The sequence below is a fragment of the Mesitornis unicolor genome, unplaced genomic scaffold (assembly GCF_000695765.1).
Source record: "Mesitornis unicolor isolate BGI_N332 unplaced genomic scaffold, ASM69576v1 scaffold7863, whole genome shotgun sequence".
NCBI classification, from domain to species: Eukaryota; Metazoa; Chordata; class Aves; order Mesitornithiformes; family Mesitornithidae; genus Mesitornis; species Mesitornis unicolor.
This window is the reverse complement of record NW_010172526.1, coordinates 297-13,746: the sequence shown is the minus strand read 5'-3', so window position 1 is coordinate 13,746 and position 13,450 is coordinate 297. Positions and strand designations below refer to the sequence as shown.

Genomic DNA, 13,450 nt, shown 5'->3' with positions numbered 1-13,450 from the left:
GCATGAATCAAGCTGCCCTCCCACCACTGAGCTGGTGGGACTCGCTTGCCATCACACACAGGCAAAGATGTCTCCATTCACACTGGAGAGGGCCCTGTCCCACAGCATGGGTGCTCCCCCAGTTCACACATCACAGGAACCAGCTTCCCCTGCACATAGCCAGACATAGGTAGGCAAGATCACAAATGTGAAAGAAACACCCACAGCAGCTTCCCAGGGGAATTTCCCAGCCTTTCATCTCCCCATACCTGGGTACTTGGATAGTCCTCGGTACCACACCAAACAGATGGCTTGACAAATGTTTGACGAAGCTGAGTCTCCTTCTCTAGATCTCTGCAAGTGCGATGCTGCCTCCCTCCAGAGCTGCCTGGGCTGCCAGAACTCTTCAGCTGCCACTGACACTAGAATGCAGTTCCTGGGCGAGAGCGGATAGCTGTGGATGTGAGGGCTGTTGAGAAACAGATGTTCTTCCATGCACTTCCTCTGCCCTCTCCTCTGACAAGGTGTTACCTAATTGCCCCTGACAGCATTGCTGCTCAGTCTAGGGTTTAATCCTCTGGGTAAGAGCTTTGCTTGCGTCCGAATGCTAATTATACCTAATACAGGGTAATGGGCTTATCTCAATTGCGTCAGATATCCCATTTCTGGGTTGCTGGCCAGGTTAATCATTCTTCTTTTAGTTTTCTTTGAACTTAAGGAGGCTTGAATACTGCTGACAAATGTAGAATCTTTAATCTGCCCCCCCTCCTTAATCTCTGATTCTCCATGGAAAATTTCCCTGACAGATCATGCAGATGTCTCACTTGACCTTCTTCAGACATATTCAGTGTAGTGTCTCATCTTCCACTGTCAGAAACCCTCAAAAATACAGAATTTTCCATTTTCACTTGTCTTCATGGTGCCTCAGGAGTGTTAGAAACAGAACCCCCATAGACCATGGCCCTCCATGCAGCGATGAACTGGGAGAAGACAGCATTCAGAAGAAATACCCTTGTTTTTACATTCCTTTTAATGGGGTTTTTGTATGCTCAGCTCTTGACCTCTCAAGAGGAACTAGCATCATCCTTGCTGCCAGGCTTCCATCAGCGAATACTGTATCCAGTGCAAGATGCCTGTGAGGAGTGAGGAGTCTCACAGGTCCAGTTTTTTGAGCTGGCTAATCATAGCAATGCAAAAAGTCCATGCAGGTTCCCTTTCTGATCCGGTGTTTTACACAGGATATCAGACCCTTCATTCTAGCAGCAGTTTTAACACCAAGAACAAACGAAAGAGAATACACTCTAAAAGACAGAAACTAATTTAATGTAGAACTATATTCCCACAGCTGCTTCCAGGATGAGGATCATTGGAAAGACTATCCCAGTTGAAAGAAAGGATCCAGTAACACTGGAGGTACAGCATCACACGGTACAAACTCCCCATTGATGTGCCCTGTGTGCACAGCTGGGGATAGAGGCAGGGAACACCACCTGCCTGTCCTCACCACTCCTCAGGAGCCCCCTTGGCGCTGCTCACACGCAGGCTATGCCAGCCAAAGACACAAGCCAAGGGGATGCCAAGAAACCCCAACTGAGGGGTGCTCGGCATGAGAAACCGAGCATCCCTGCAAAGGGCAGAGCTGCATACACAGCCACAACCACTGCTGCAGTCCTTGACCTAACATTAGAGGAAACAGAAAACGACCACCCAATAACCACAGCTCCTTCTTTTAGCTGCTGGGTCTGTTGATGCTCTCCAAGCACAAACATCCAGATTTTCCCCTCATGGGGTTTTATCAGGACTTTTCTCTTCTCTGGGTTTTACAGCCAGTTCCTCTTTCATCCCCCCATGCCACCCTGGTTATTGCGTTAAGCTCCTGGGAAATACTTACAGCGCTAAGGGCTCCTCTTGCAAATCATCCAATTCCTGTCCTCCCGTCTGCGTAGAAAGGGTCTCGAGGTGTCCCTTCTCCTCCAGATATACCCTACTACCAGGTGACATCAGGGCGGCAATCGTGGGCGGGCCCCTCCCTGCATAGCGGGGGGAGGCTGGGGGGGTGTGTGTGGGGAGCGCTGTAACTTTGGTGCTCTGCAAGGACAACTCCAGTGAGGTCTGGGGAGCAGCAGAGCCTTGGCACATGCCTGAGGGGCAATGTGCCCCTTTCTGCAAGAAGAGGTTGTGTTTTCTCTGGAGCTCATGGGGGGAGATCTTTGGAGAAGCAAAGAATAAGGAAATAATCATGAACGCACACACAGACACACACAGACACACACAGACACACACACACACACATGCCTACACATGCAGGGAGGGTAGGAGTTGGTCCTGATCACCCCAGGTCCCTCCCCTGTGCTGGTGAATGTATGGAGAGGCTTTCAGCAAACTTGTCAGCAGTGCCACAGGGGTCAAGGCGCACCTTACAGAGAGGTGCCTGTGGTCAGCCTGGTGCCGAAAGGGCTGAGTCCACTCAAAGGAGACATAGGGAACACTGCTGAGATGCTGCACAGGGCCCCAGTGAATGTTTAGCTGCATCCAGCAGATTGGATCGCAGAGCAAGAAGGGGGAACATTTGTGTTGCATGGGGGTGGCCAGCCAGTGGGGTGACCTGTCACCTCTGAGACCTGAGGCATTAGGCTGAGGGTAACAGCTAAGTCACATGTGGGTACCAGTAACATTGCTGCTGTGAGTGGCCGGCTGAGAAAGGGAAGAGCTGGTGTCTCGGCTCAAACTCCAACCCAACAAAACTCCATGGATAGTAATGCATGCTGTTTTATCAGGTTCTTTGTATCTCCAATGCGTTTTAATAGTCTGTTGTGACTACCTGGGAGACCAGTGTCAGAGATGTGGACAAAGTGAGAGTGTCAGGATGAAAAGAGAAAGTACAGGGCCCTGCTAGAAGGTACTGGAAGATCACCTTCATCCTCAGCTGCAGCAGCATCTCAGTAATGGAGTATAGCTCTCTGGCTTGAAGCATAACCATAGGGACAACAATCCTCTGGGGTCCCTCGGCTCTGGTGAAGCACCACTCACTTCCCATTGTTGAGCATCCAGCTCACAACATGAGATCAGAGCTGGCAGGGCCAAAAATGGTTCCAGAGAAAGGAGCTGTGCTAGAAGCATCAGAGCAATGCAGGGGCAGAAGGAAAACAAGGTGTGGGTTTGTGTAGTGATGGACAAGCTTTGTCTTTGGGGGAGGCTGGAGGAGGGGACTGTCGTGATTTATACAGTTGCTCTATCACCTAATGCCTCCTCCCTACCCAGGGAGGGGGGTTGGGAAAAAGAAAAGAGATTAATGGGTTGAAATATAAATATATTTAATAAAAGAATAATAATAAAAATAATAAACAAATATTAATAACAGTTATAATATAAAATACACAGAGTTACAGTCAGCCAGTATTGTGGGGGAGTAGGCCTCAGGATTAGGATAGTAAACAAGTCCTTCTCGAGATGTCGGCCATGGAAGAGGGGGCAGGAGGGAGAGGAAGAGGCAGAGGAGGAAGAAAGGCCATACGCAGCAAGCTCCCCAGTTTGCAGTGAATGATACGTTTATGGTATGAATAGTATTAATTGGTCAGCCTGGGGTCACCTTGGGGTTGACTCCCCCAGGCTTCCGCTCCCCTCAGCTTCTGCATCTGTTTATCTGTCTCAAGACCTTGGTCACCGTGGCAACCTGCACACCAGCATTAGCTGAAACCTATAACAAAGTTTCTACCAACTTTTTCCCCATGAAATAGAATGTTGTAGTCCTTACAAAATTGCAGTTTTTCTCAACAGAAAACTGAGTCTAAAATTCTGTCCCACTAAACCAGGATGGGGACTTTGGAGCAGTCATGCCCGCCAGGGATGTGACTGCGTGTGACTGAGAAAGGACAGGCTCTCTCTTGCATGACAGACCTTGGCAGTGGGGAACCAGTCCAGCACTCCTCTGGTGTTGAGCAAGAGCCCCACAGCGGAAACCTCTGGCCTTTCAGATAGCTGAAGTTAGATGAGATAAATCCCTCAGTGAGAGCCTTAGCTTACATTTTAAAAAATCGATAAGGTCCTTGATCTTGAGTGGGCACAGAGAAGCTGGGAAGTAAATCCTAGATGCAGCTGAAGGCTTTCAATCTAGCAGAGAAGCAGCAGACACGCTTAGCGTTCCCACGTGTTTGAGGAAGGGTTGTGCGATAATTTCTGGGCACAGGAAAGAGGACGGGGGCAGCATCATGTTGGCATCGTCTCTTCCCTGTGACAACTAGAGCTTGTACACAAATGCATGGAGATTGATTGCACTGAGCAGCTCCTGACAGCAGAAGTGATTACTGTGGGCAGGGACCTGCTTGTATATATATAAAGAGGTGCAGGCTGCTGGCAGCAGACTCTGCTCCCATCCCCGCTGCTCATTCCCATGCCTCCATCTGCTGCAGACAGGTTTCCGGGGGCTCCCCCTCCCATTCTGCCTTCTATGTAGGTACAGTTGCTGGGGAAATCAGCTCTACAGCCCCTTACTACTCTTTTCTGAATCGTAAAAATTTACTTTTTTTTCCAGGCTGTTTGTTTTCAAAACATCTTTGTTTTTCCAGTGACATTTTCTCTAACAAAACTGGACATGTGGGAAAAAAAATTCCATGGTGTCAACATGAAGCTATTTTTTGGGCACAGACAAAATATGGCAGGAACTCCCTAAATGGCCCTGCTTATCATGTTCTTTCTTATCTCCCATGATTATCAGGCCATTCTCCCCTCTCTTCCTCTCTCTGTCCTCCATCCTCACTCTTTACTTTCCCCTCACAAAATGGGTGGCATTTGCTTTTTGGGTATGCAGGTGTGCAGCTCCCTTGCAGAGCAACAGGTGTCAGCTTTGTGTCGCTGCCCAGCTGCCACCCCAGATGGACGAGTTCTGACCAGGGACCCTGTACCTGATCTCTGTCCCTCTCTGCCCTAGCCCAGGCTCTTCCTCCCCTGGCCTCAGGAAAGCCAGTGCCAGCCTTCTGGGCCACAGCAGTTGCCACCCGATCCAGACCAGAGCTGCACCAGAAACTGTGGGGTCCATGTGGCAGCAGGAGTGGCCCCAAAGGAAAAGCCATGAGCTTCATTACCTCTGGCCAGATTACTCCCTGTTCCGAGGAATCTCTTAAAAACATCTCCAAGGTTTCTGACCCTATTTATGAGCTGGTGTAGCCATGGTAACTGGAGTTATACCAGAAATAGCAGCTCACTTGAATGACAAAGAAAACATGAGTTTACAAGACAGTGACTTTTCCAGGGGCTGGCTGAGCTCATGGGACTGTGGGAGGAAATCCCAGCCGAGGTGCAGGCTCGGGGGTGCAGCAGATGAGGGCTGTGGCTGGCAGCAGCCACAGTCACTCTTTAGAAACATATCTCTACAAGCTCATGCCAGGTGCTTGGGAGACTTTGTGCCTTCCTGATAGAGCTTTATCACTTGCCACACAGACATACCTGACTGGAAGTGAGCAGGGAATTTCCCAGGCATCTGCAGTTAAACCTCGGTTTCCCTCCTGCAGACAGGCAGCCTACCAAGTGCCTCTGAGTTCCTAGAGGAGAGTGGTAGGACCTAGATTAGGAATGAGATAGTCTGTTTGTCTTGTAGAAGGTCAGTGAGGTTGTTATGTCAACAGCATTTCGGCGAGAAACTTGGTGTACCAAGATGCCTGCAAAAGAAGATTCACATACTGTTACCCTCCTTCCCCAGTGCCCATCATATTCCTAAGCAGTCTGTTGTTTGTGCTAGTGAAAAAAAAGGGGAAATGGATATAGAGGATTGGGCTTTGCAGATATTTAGCTGTTTGAATACATGCAAATCAGACCATCAAAGGTGCAGAGAAGAAAGCATGCTCATGGAGGGTTTTATCGCTCTTCTTCAGGAAATGGTGCACCACTACTCTGGTATCAGGACTAAGCATCTGTAGCAGCCTGTAATAAACTGGGTGTACTGACTTTGGGAATCTGTGTCTCTGATCTCAGCTTGCAAAAGAGCCTGGTCTCTGCTCTTATTTCCACTCGTGTCCTCAATGCTGCTCTGTCAATGGGGCAGAGATTCAAGTGGCTGAGGTCTGTTTTCCCACTGCCAGGGCTCTAGAGAGGGTCAGTCTGGAGAAAAAGGTTCTTTGAGGAAACATAAATCAAACCATAAGGTTTAGCTGAACTTTCAGCAACAGCCCTGTCTGTGTTAGAAACTTGTCAGCAATGGGGACATGACTAAGTCTGCAAACCAAATGGCTACTGCCAAGGCTTCTTCAGGAAAAAAGAAGTCCCTGTTTTTCCTCATTCCATCAAGGGTGCTCAATTTGTGCATGTTGGAACTTCATTACAGGCACCAGGCTTTCAGGCAGCAATGCTTTAGGACATGCTGGAGCTTTTTATAACAGATGATATAAACCCGATATAAACCCCATGTAGCCTGCCATACACTTCATTAGTTGCCAGAGAGTTACGTTTTCTTCTGAGTAGTGAGTCTGGCCTTTCTTGGAAGAGATAACCAAGTCTTACCATCTAATACCACAAGACTGCTACATTGGTATGATTTTGTTAGATTACACAAACTTTTCCCTAGTTGGCATAAGTTAAAGGGAAACAAGAATGAGCCCTTTCTTTTTTAGATAGCACTTTTCACCCACAGATCTCAAAGTGCAGAGCTAAATTTGCATCATCTTTATTTGTAAATATGGAAACTGATAGAAAGTTCATAGACCTGCAGATGAAACTCAGCTGATCAGAAATTTGCTGTGAGGACTTATATGCTTGGCCATGCAGCACAAAAAGCTCAGTACTTTATAACTGCTTTGTGATTCATTGTTTAAGAGCATCCCTCTGCTCACTGCAGAGCTGTCCCATGAGAAAGCAGTAACATTAGTGAGCATCCTTTCCCTGCACTAACTTTGCTTAATGTCTGCATTCAAGCTGTTGGTAGTGCTGCAATGGGATTGAGTTTGTTAGATCATTTTTAAAAGCTTCTTCTCTTTCCTGATTTTATACTGCCCATAATTAAAATACATTTTTTCTTTTATAAGATTATTTTTCTCTTGAATGCCATTTACAGAACATGCTCAGCATTAATATAGTGAACCATGACCTAACATTTTTCCCTTTTTTTGATCAAACCCAGGTAGTTAATCTGGTTATCTCTTGTCTGCCAGAAAGCAAAGCACGTGGTTGCTCTTTAAAATATACCTGAATAACACAGTTTTCACTGTATTGTCTCAAGGGTCTTTGGTAGATTTTTCTTTTCCCCTAATTGATTCCTTCTCTATGAATTACATGCCATATACCTGTGAACAGTGGTTAAATGATCCACTAGCACTCACTAAAATGATCACACATTTAACTAAATAGAGAAGTGAGCTCTGTTTAAAGAAAAAAATCACCTGCAAGAGGGTGTTTTTATTTAAATGGAAATCAGATAATTCCAGAGCTTTATTCAGTTTAAAACGGTGAAGCAAATGATTCAGTGTCACTGGGCTAAGAAGAAGAAACTGTATACAAGTCAGCTCCAGATGTCTTCTTTCCTGACAGCTCCTTTTATCATCCTTTTTTCTGAACAATCAATTCTTCCTCCTTGGCAACCAGCAGCCCAATAAAGAAAGGCTCTTCTAAAACATTTTGGTAAAACGTTTCTTTCTTCTTCTTAAGGGGACACATCTCTTCCTATGGCTTTCACACCATGCTACAGACATACTCTTCCTTCCTCCTCCTACCAGTTAAAAGCACCGCTGTGCAATCTCATTCAGCTCAGCTCTTTGCCACCATTATAATGATATTTTCATGTAACAGCTGAGGCTTTCAAACAGAAATGATTGCTTCTGGGGAGCATCTCGCACCCTCCTTGGGAACATTCAACTAATGGGAAGGGGAGGCAGCTCTTCCTACTCCATTATCTTGTCTCTTGGGTGGCTGCTCAACTCCCAGACACACGGATGCTAAATGCTCTAGCTGCCATGCGATAGCAGATCCCTGGTGGAAATAACTGTGGAAGCGGAAAAGCCAGGGAATTAAAATGTAAATTATTTTTTTAAAATTTTCTCCTTTTATTGCTCAGGTGTATTGCCAGGTACTAAGCCTTTTGTTCTCCCTTCAGGATCTTTCACATACACAGGGTTTAATGTTTTCATGTTGGAGTTGTTTTTTTATGGCCTTTCGCTGGCAGATTCCAAGCTTTCTTTTAATTTAGAGCTCCTACACTCTTGTTTTCCAGTGGAGGTACACACCTCTATAAAGTGAATTAGAGCCTCTTACTGGGAGGCACCTAAGGATATTACTGTGCCAAAAACCTGGAATTGCAGCCCACTTACAGGGTCCAGCCAAGGATCATAAACACAACATAGACAAAGTAAACTGTTTAGTAGCCATCATTGCATGCTGGGTGAACACATGTTGCACAAAGGATGTTCTGACAGTTTCATACACACCAAGATTTATTTGTGGGGTCCATAGCTGATGGCATACTTTGGCTGTAATGGTGAAAGTAATTTCTAGGGAAAAATGATAATAAAGGAAGAGGAGAGAGAGAGAAAAAGGGAAGATTTTTCCCCAGTGGCCTGCTGTGAAGGACAGTGATGGGGTCCCACAGAAGCATACTCCTCTGAGGGCTCTCTCCAGCACAACAGGTGATGACACTGAAAATGATGAGAATTTCTTGCTATGCTTTCCCTTAGCACTATATATTTTTCATCAAGACCTCCTTAAACTCCCTAGTGGTTATTCCTGGTTGTGATTCTATTAGATCTGGGAGGAGAATGCTCATTATGTGCAGAGGTTGCACATTCATTGCTTGTTAAGCTTCTCTGAATAGATACTATTGGATAATATTTACTGAGAATTAAAATAGCTATTACCTGCTTTGTTGAGCACCATATTTTTTTTCTTTTATATACTAAATTCTACAAAGCAAGAGATAAAGAAGGAGAGGGAGGAGAAGCAATTCCCATGCTGGTGCTTTCCATGAGAATCTGCCATGATAATGGTGTGGGGGTTTGCAGAGGCAGGGCCCTAAGAACAATAACATGGGAACAGCACCAGTGCAATAAAGGAAAAATGTTGCCACAGAGACGCTGATAATTGCTGCCTCCAGGCTTCAGGGAGAGGTTATGTAGCTGCAAGCAGCATGCCCTGAGCACTGCTCGGGCTAAAACACCAAGGCACATGAGACACCTAAGAGCCTGTACACAGCCTGACATGGAGCCATGGATTCCCATATAAAATCAAGGCCTCTGTTGAGAGGAGTGCTCAGCGCAGGCAAGGCAGGGTGCAGCTGGCAACGGAGATTTTCTCAGGCCAGCAGAGGAGGAGAGGATGCCACGGCTCCTCTAATTTAGTCCCAGCTTCAGCTCTGGCTGTTTTGGAGGAAAGTCACAACACAAGGAGGAGTGCTTGGATAAATACCTCCTAACACCCTCCCTGGTGATCAGCTTAGGGCTGAGATTTGATTACACTTGCTGAGATTTGACCTTACGTAACCACCTGTTTTCTGAGAGGTCCTAAAATAATCCAGTCTCTTTCAAATCCAGCTCCGGTGGGTGACTTCTGTAGGACACCACCTCCTGCAAGACGCCAGCTCCTGCCACATCACCCACTGAGGGATGGAGAACAAAAGCTGCTTTCCTCCATGCTGGGCTCTGGAGTGCTACCCTGCAGCAGGGACCTTCTTCCCCTCGCCCAGTCCTGTCCTCTCACTGTCCCCTTCCACCCACTTAACTCTCCCTCTTTTACTGGGCTGCTCTGTCCATCCTCAGCCTTCCTCAGGAAAGTTTCCTCTGAAGGAAACTGGCTCTGTTTTGCCCCTACTCTCTCATTCCAAACCAAATCCTTTTCCTTTCTCTGTCGTGCTGTTCCCCTGGCTTCCCCGGGGGCGTTGAATCCAGAAGTGACATGTGAAGACTTTGAGCACCTTCAGGCTGGAGATAGGGGTTATGGGATTAGCACGTTAACCGGCCTGAAAGCTGCTTAGGCAAGCATTAAATCTCCAATCTTATCTCCATCTTTCAAGGAAATCTCTTCTGGTGGAGCTGGAGGGATGGAGCATGCAGTCACGTTTTCTGGGGTCCAGCTGGGAGCCCTCAAGTCCTGTGGCCGGGTGGTTTGAAGGGATTACTATGGGCCCGGGGGAGTGGGAAACCCAGCAAAACCCTTACCAGGGACTCTCTGGCTGCACCCCAAAGTGCCTTCTTCCTCCTTGTTTTCCATGTAGACACAGTTCCTTGGCTGGGCACTGTTTCTACCCCCTATCCCTTTCCTCCCTTCCCACCCCAGCGCTTTAGGAAGAGTGGCACTGAGTGGGAAGAAGACAGGCACCATGCGTGCTAGGCATAGCAAGACCAACCTTAGGATGCTGCTTTTTAAAGCAAATCCTGTGACACCTTGTGCCTGCATTTTATTAATGCGGAATCCATGTTTCGTTGGCTGCACCCTTGTTTAATCTGCTTAACTGGGAGGTGGAGGAGGCAGTGCTAGGTTCACTAAGGTGTTGAGTGGCAACTCGTGATGCAGTGAATGCCTCCTCATCTGGCAGGGAAAGACCTCGTGTCTGAGCTCCCTGACTTGTCACCTTCCCCTGTGCTCATCACCTCATGACTGCCTCAGGCCCGGATTATCTCCTCATCTCTGGAGGAGGAAGGATCTTTGTGCTAGTGAGGGACACTGCCTGGGGACACCCACCTTGGGGACACCTACAGCCAAAACTGATGCTTACCTTGCAGCACCTGTTGACAGGAATTTGCTGCACTGTGAGGGTGTCTTCCCAGTGTATCACCTGTAGTCTTTCCAGAGATTGCAAAAAGCTTCAGGGGGAGGCAAAGATCATGACAGTAACGGGATTTGGCAATGTTATTCATTAAAGAGCAATGTGAGTTGGTAACACTATGTACTGAGTTCAGTGCAAATGCAAATGAGAAGCTCCAAACCAAACCACACCACTTTACAAAAGCAGTAGAAAAAAATATTACACTATTTGGCTTCTTACAATAACAAAATTGAACTTACTGTCCAGACTAAAATCTATCTTTATTCCCCACCCCCCCAAGTTTCCAGCCTGGGAAATTTCAGTTCCAAATTAGAATGTTTTGGAATAAAAGAGTAGGTGAAAGTAAAGGATTCTAACACGTGACGGTTTCCTGAATTAGTCACTTCTAAAGGCCATAAAATAGTTCCTTCCCTCAATAACAGCCTCTTCTTCTGCAGAACACAGAGATGACATTTAGCAGCACACAGCAGCAAAGTACCACCAGTCTAGAAAATTCAGACCCAGAAATGCTGGACATCTTATGGCAGCAATTAATATTAAAATAATAATTAAAGCCAGGCCTAATTCTTTCCAGTCTTAAATTTTTAAGAAATTTCAAGGTTTGTTGGGTCCAATAAGGTGCTACAGAAGACATGTGACTGTTGAGAGTAAAGGTTGTGCAGCTGAAGGGTTGAATTTAAAAAATTGCATAAGCTTTTGGCTGTTTACTTAAAGTAAGTTTAGACACTAGTAGTTGATTGCACATATTAATGTGGTCAACTACTTGGACAACTAATTAGCTAAGGACACATTTGAAATATTCCCGTTTCCTTTGTAATAAAGCAGGTACACTCTAGCTGATGTCCTTGCCTCCTCTTGTCACGGACATAAGAATTGGCTGGGGCTGGACAATGTCTGCCAAGAGATGATCGTCGTTGCATGGCATCAGTTTGTCAGAGATGAAGTACTCATTGGTAGGAATATGCCTTCAGTGATGTTCTGCTCCAACGTGGTTAAAAATCTGCCTTTCTTCCAGCAGAGCAGTGATGTAGTTCCCTGGTGGGATGTTGGATATGCTGACCCAAAGGATGGTGCCTCTAAGCTCCCATCTGCTTGGCATGGTGCATATCCAACATCTCTCTTACCAATATGAAGATGAAGCACAGAGCAAAGACATGATTTGCCCGTGAATACATACTGGCTAATTTCTAATCTAGGAGTAAAATATGTTTCTCCTGTGTGCTAGAAAGACATGCCAGTATGGGTTGAGTGTACGTACCTATGGTGGCACACAACTACACATCCCTATACTTCTATGCACCATTGTGGATATATTGGCCTCGATGTGTGCTCACATACGTTTAGAAATTGTGTGCAAATAGCTACACAAAGGCACAGGAAGTCTGGTATTTATCTCCAACTAAAAAAAAATAAATTAAAATGAGAGAATGCTAAGCCCTGCTATCCTCCAGAAAAAAATGATCATAATAATGCTAGTTATGATTGCACTGGTGTCTCTGTACACAGCCACTAAAACCAAGGAAATCTCAGGCCAAGCCATGAGCCATGAGTAACCTTAACCCACACATGCTCCCAGCCAAAGAAGTGTTTGGGCTTCCCAAATTAGGAAGTCTACTGAAATCACAGAGTTAGTCCAAAAAGCACAGGAACCAAGACATGAAGTTGATGTACAAGACACAGGGGCTGCTTAACAAGACCATTTCCTCAAAACTCTAATTTTTCACACCTTTCCCAGGCCACACTGTTCACGTTTGAGCCACCATAACGTGGCACTGTCATAGAAAGTATTTGCTCTGTCCTTTCCTCATCCCTATCCCACACAGCTCCTTCACTTGTGCTGGCACAAGGGTTTAGCCACATTTGGCCATTGTGAACAAGGACTGGGAAACCTATCTGGGTTTAAAACTCACTGGCATATACTTAGGCATTTGCTTACATGTTTTTGCCAGGTAGGTTTTAAACTCAGCTCAGTGCTGTATTCAGCTCAGTTCTCTTGTGCTGGCCCACGGGGAGGGTTAGCGTAGGAGTGAAAAAGAGCAGCAAAGAATAAAATAATTTCTCTTGGTGGTGAAGCTAATTCATGGAGCCTTAAAATCTTTCTGAGCCCTTGCTAAATGGAAAGCCACTGCCAGCCAGACATGTGCTCTGTTTGTCCCTTGAAATGCATGAGGTCGGAATCAATGTGCCACTCACAGCCCAAATGAAAGCAATAGTAGGCTGTGAAAATCAGCCCCCCTCTTCTGAGATCTGTCCATCCCTGGAGGAGAGCCTTCTTACTCAGTTTTTTGCAACCTTTAAAAATTTGTGTACAATAAATGTTTTCTGATGGACGTGTGGATCGAGGGCAGTGAATTTAAGCCCATTGGCAATAGATTTGCTCTGCTTATTTTGCTTCTGCAAATGCATTAACAGCAGCCTATCAGTCATTGCAGATCCAGATTTGTTGGTTGCAAACCAATGATCTAATTTGTTCTTAAATTCTGCACCGAGGATTGTGTGTGTGAAGGATTTATGTGACTGAAAAACTAAACAGGCACTCCGTGAGTGGAAAAGAAAAGAGAAAATCTGCTATTTCAGAAAGGAAGTGGTGTAAAATCTTTCTGATCACTTAAGCATCTCTGGGAAATAAGAGCTTATTCTTCCTGAGGTAGTTGTTATTTGAAACTGCTGGTGTGAAAATGGCTGGGAGTTGTGAACAATTAGCTGGTTAAGTGCAGCAGGTAGCATGTGCTA

The 13,450-nt window shown here is 46.0% G+C and overlaps 1 protein-coding gene across 1 annotated transcript in view; it reads right to left on the bottom strand.

The window, feature by feature from the left end:
• Window positions 1-1,928, bottom strand: part of PDE6H (phosphodiesterase 6H, cGMP-specific, cone, gamma) — a 6,191-nt gene extending 4,263 nt beyond the window's left edge. Inside the window, exon 1 of the mRNA XM_010180411.1 lies at window positions 1,871-1,928. The gene's annotated coding sequence lies outside the window, so the exon portion shown is untranslated. The remainder of the gene's footprint in view (window positions 1-1,870) is intronic.
• Between the last annotated feature and the right edge of the window lie 11,522 nt (window positions 1,929-13,450).